At 44.0% G+C, this 4798-nt stretch overlaps 1 pseudogene; it reads right to left on the bottom strand.

The window, feature by feature from the left end:
- Nucleotides 1-2802: 2802 nt before the first annotated feature.
- LOC102752846 lies at nucleotides 2803-4533 on the bottom strand (annotated as a pseudogene).
- Between the last annotated feature and the right edge of the window lie 265 nt (nucleotides 4534-4798).

Below are 4798 nucleotides of genomic sequence, written 5' to 3'. Positions count from 1 at the left end.
CAAAAATATTTAGGCAATGTATTATTAGCTGGATCATAAAGCAGAGAGGATGCCATACATTCTGGGATACATCTGCAATAAGAGGCTTCACCTCAGGCATTAATTCTGATCAACTAAGCATCAGACTTAAGATGAATGCTGAGAAGGATTCTGAGGCTGCTCCTAGACTTAGCAGGAATAGCACTTTAATACATAAGCAACAGTTACTATGGTTAATGGTGAGAAAAAACACACTATGATCTATACTAATAAAAGGGTAATATGCTAATTAGACCAACGTCTTCCAGATGACCATCTGCACATCCTTCCTAACAGCCGGGCCCTGGCACCAGCGCCAGTAGCTGGCTGCAGCCTGGGAGACAGAGAAGCTGCCTGCCCCACAGTCCCAGGTGCCAGTGCCTGCGGCTGCGGCCCAGGCAAAGCCACCTGCCCACCGTCCCCTGCAGTTGCAGCTGGCCTAGGCAAAGCCGGCCCGGATCCCAGGTGCCTGTGGCCGGCCAGAGGAAGAGAAGCCCCGGTCCTTGGTGCCTGCGGCTGGATGGAGGAGGGAATCCTGGGTCCCGGTTGCAGGGTCAAGGCAGAGGTGGTTAGGGGTGATCAAGCCAGCAGGGGAGCAGTTAGGGGTGATCAGGCTGGCAGGCAGAAGCAGGGGCAATCAGGCAGGCAAGCAGTTAGGAGCCAGGGGTCCCAGATTGTGAGAGGGATGTCCAACTGGTAGTTTAGGCCCTGCGGGATGGGGCCTATACCGGCAGTCAGACATCCCTCAAGGGGTCTCAGATTGGAGAGGGTGCAGGCTGGGCTGAGGGACACAACCCCTTCCTGCCCCTCCCCCCACCCTGCACTGGGCCATGCTAATTTCGTGCACCAGGCCACTAGTAGTTAATAATACTGTATTGTATATTTAAAAGTTGCTAAAAGAGTAAATCTTAAAAGTTATCATCATAAGAAAAGTTTTATAATTATGTGGTGATGGAGTTTAACTAGACTTATTGTAGTGACCATTTCACAATATATATAAATATTGAATCATGTACATTTAAAATTAATGTCATATATCAATTTTATCTCAATTTTTAAAAAAGAGTTCCACATTTTTTAAAAGGCATTTTTACTATCTAAATCCATGTGAAAATATCTAATTAAACATTCTCTATATAAAATTCACAAAGCAGTTTCCACAAACACTGCCTTTTTTTTTTTTAATATGGAACACTTCATGAATTTGTGCATCATCCTTGCACAAGGGCCATGCTAATCTTCTCTGTATTGTTCCAATTTTAGTATAGGTGCTGCCAAAGCAAGCACAGACACTGTCTTTTTTTTTTTTTAATCCTTACCACTATGAGTTACTCAGAACTCCTCCCACTCTCATATTAGAGGATTTGTATAGTTGATGATAAGTAGGTCCTGTTTCTCTTGGCATGTGTGTTTATGTGTTTGCATGTATAAGAAAATTCAAGTATTCTTGAATATATAGTAGAAACATTCATAAATAAGAATAAAAGAAAATGATCTGGTTGTTATGTATAAGCCAGGTCTTAGAAGCATATAGAATGGTGGTGGAGTCTTCTCACTATTCACCATAAATTCTGATAGTTTTCAGGTTTTTTTAACTTAAGTTTATTTAACAACGAGACACTTGACTTTAAGGGAAAACTAGGATTTTGATTTTTATTTACTTATTTTTTTAGTAATTTGTTTCTACTTAAAGATAAATTGCCCTACATGTAACAGCTACATACAAAAAAGTTATAAAATTGTCCTTGGTCTTACAATGATAAGTGAAAATCATTAAAATTCTCCAATCAAATAAGGTATGTAAGGATGTTTATGTTAAACAGTAAGAACGAAGTAACTTACTGGAATATAGAGATGAGGGCTGAATAAGCATGCCACTAATGGGAAAAGGGCGTATTTTCACAGAACCACTATTTTTTCCCATCCTACCTCCATTTTATGCTCATCAAAGCATACCATTGGGCCAGGCCAGCATGGCTCAGTGGTTGAGAGTCGACCTATGAACCAGGAGGTCATAGCTCAATTCCCAGTCAGGGCATATGTCTGAGTTGCGGGCTCCATCCCCAGCATGGGGTGTGCAGGAGGCAGCCAATCAATGGTCTCATCATTGATGTTTCTATCCCTCTCCATTCCACTCTGAAATTAATAAAAAAATGTTATTTAAAAAACATACCATCGGGTCCTGGCCGATGTGGCTCTTGGTTGGTTGGAGTGCTATCCTATGCACCAATAAGTCACAGGTTCAATTCCTGGTCAGGGCAGGTGCCCAGCCCAGGTTGTGGGTTCAATCTCCAGCCAGGGCAGGTACAGGAGGCAGCAAGTCTACGTTTCTCTTTCACATTTATGTTTCTCCCTCTCTATATAGCTATATATATAAAAGGCTAATATGCTAAGTGTCCAACTGTTCAGCCAGTAGCTATGATGCTCACTGACCACTAGAGGGCAGACGCTCAATGCACAGGCATGGAAACATGGAATAGACTGGTGAATCTCAGAGGAAAGGGGGAAGGGGGGAGGGCGGTGTGTGTGTGAAGAGATTAACCAAAGATTTTATATGCATACTAGAGGCCTGGTGCACAGATTTGTGTACCAGTGGGGTCCCTCAGCATGGCCTATGGGGATCGGGCCTAAACCAGCAGTCTGACATCCCCTGAGGGGTCCCAGATTGTGAAAGGGTGCAGGAGGTGGGGGAACTAAATGGCAGTTTTCTACTTAAGAATATGTCTTGGTCTGAAGAAACCAAGTTCTGGAGTAAAGCACTGTTTAGTAGGCCCCTCCTCTCTGCTACTGGAATACATCCATTGTATCTTCATCCTCCATGTCCAACTTTGCAGTGTGTCTGCTTCATTGACAGGCTGCTCATTAAATTGGAAGCTGATCTGCCTCATTGACAAACCCTGTTCACCACATTAGTTTACTAAGAGATATGCCTCTTAATTTTACATTGCACCACAGAACCACCTTGCCCCATCACCTTCAAATGAATATGATGGTTGTTTTCAGTCTGGACTCCTTCTTAGGGTTTTTCTTCAGCTATGGTGAGCACCAGTCTCGCTGCCACTTCACAAAGAGGTACTAGGTTCCCACCAAACGAGCACACAAGCAGCACTAGGGGTGGCTGATAACATATCTTAATACATCACCCAGAAAGCCTGAGGCACTCTGTGATGTGCTGGGGAAATGGTGCTCACTGCCAGGCTTCATCCCCTTAAGTAGAGAACGGGGGTACTCCGGTTTGAGTCTCACAATCCGCTTCCTCCCCTGGGCAGGTGCAGAGCTTTGATTTCCTCCTGCCCAGGTAGGAGGGATGAGTAATTACGAAATATGGAAAGTATTGTGATGGAGTGAGTATAGGGGTTTTCAAAATCACAACAGCAGCAACCCCAGCAGAGGGGGCAGAAAGGCTTTCTAGGAGAGCTGGATCTCCAAAGGAGAATAGAAGTTACCCAGGCATGGGAGGAGGCTAGGAGATGGCCTGCACACACCCTCTTCCATTTCCTGTTTTCTCTGTTTCCCATAGTGGCATCACCATCTATTGAGGCTTCCAACCTAATATCTAGTTGACTCCTACTCTTCCCTCCCCACGACTTCCACCTGTCCCCACATCTGAGTATTACAAATTTTATCACTTCACCTGTAGAAAGGTCCTAGAAACCTTTCTTCTGACTTGCAGCCCTGCCTGCCTTCATGCTATTTATCTCAACTCTTCTCTGACTTCAAGCAACCATCAATCAACTCTCCCTTGTTTGTTCATCATGGCTGGGCTTACTGAAACAATAGAATAAAACCCCAACTCTTTCCTATGGTATCAAGGACTTTCATAGACAGGTTCCAACCTGATAAGTCTTTGTCTCCCAATGGCCAATGTGCATGCTACACAGAACTGTCTCAGATCTCGACCAGCCCTCCTGTAATAAATGTACTCTCCTCACTTTTGAGACTCAGCTCAAATCTCATCCCAGTTTTTAAGCCTTGCCTGACTTCTTCAAGTAAAAGGAGTCATTCTTCTTCACTTTCCTAGCTCTCTGCTAGCACCTCTATTTCAGTTCTAAAGTACACTGCATGTCTTGGTTTCTGCTCCCACCAAAAGGCCAGCTCCTGGAGAGAAGAACTGGGTTTTTGTTGTGGTGGTGGTGGTTTTTTAATACATTTTTTTTTCAGAGAGGAAGAGAGATGGAGAGAGAGAGAGAGAGAGAGAGAGAGAGAGAGAGAGAGAGAGAGAGAGAGAGAGAGAGAGAGAGAGAGAGAGAGAGAGAGAGAGAGAGAGAGAGAGAGAGAGAGAGAGAGAGAGAGAGAGAGAGAGAAACATCGATGATGAGAGAGAATCATTGATCAGCTGCCTCCTGCATGCCCCACACTGGGGATCAAGCCCACAACCCTGGCATGTGTCCTGACTGGAAATTGAACCGCAACCTCGTGGTACACAGGTCAATGCTCAACCACTGAGCCACGCCAGCTGGGCAAGAACTGGGTTGTTTCTATCTTTGTATCTTCCATGCCTCTCACAATGCCCATCGCCCAATGGGAGTCCATTGATTACTGAGTGACAGACAATGTCTGGGCAATGTACATTACACTTTTACCCGTTTTAAGTATTCTACAAAGTGTTAGAATTTGTAAAGCTAAGAACCAGCACAAAGACCAGGATTTTCTGCCTAAAAACAAATGTCATCCCTTCCAAGTACTTATAATGAATATTAAAAGCAGGACCCAACATTTTATACAGGATCATCATAAATATTTGCAAAAAAGCTTTTTTTAAACACCATTCCCTTTTCAC

The sequence above is a fragment of the Myotis davidii genome, unplaced genomic scaffold (genome assembly GCF_000327345.1).
Source record: "Myotis davidii unplaced genomic scaffold, ASM32734v1 scaffold979, whole genome shotgun sequence".
Taxonomy (NCBI): domain Eukaryota; kingdom Metazoa; phylum Chordata; class Mammalia; order Chiroptera; family Vespertilionidae; genus Myotis; species Myotis davidii.
This window is presented reverse-complemented; position numbering and strand designations above follow the sequence as displayed.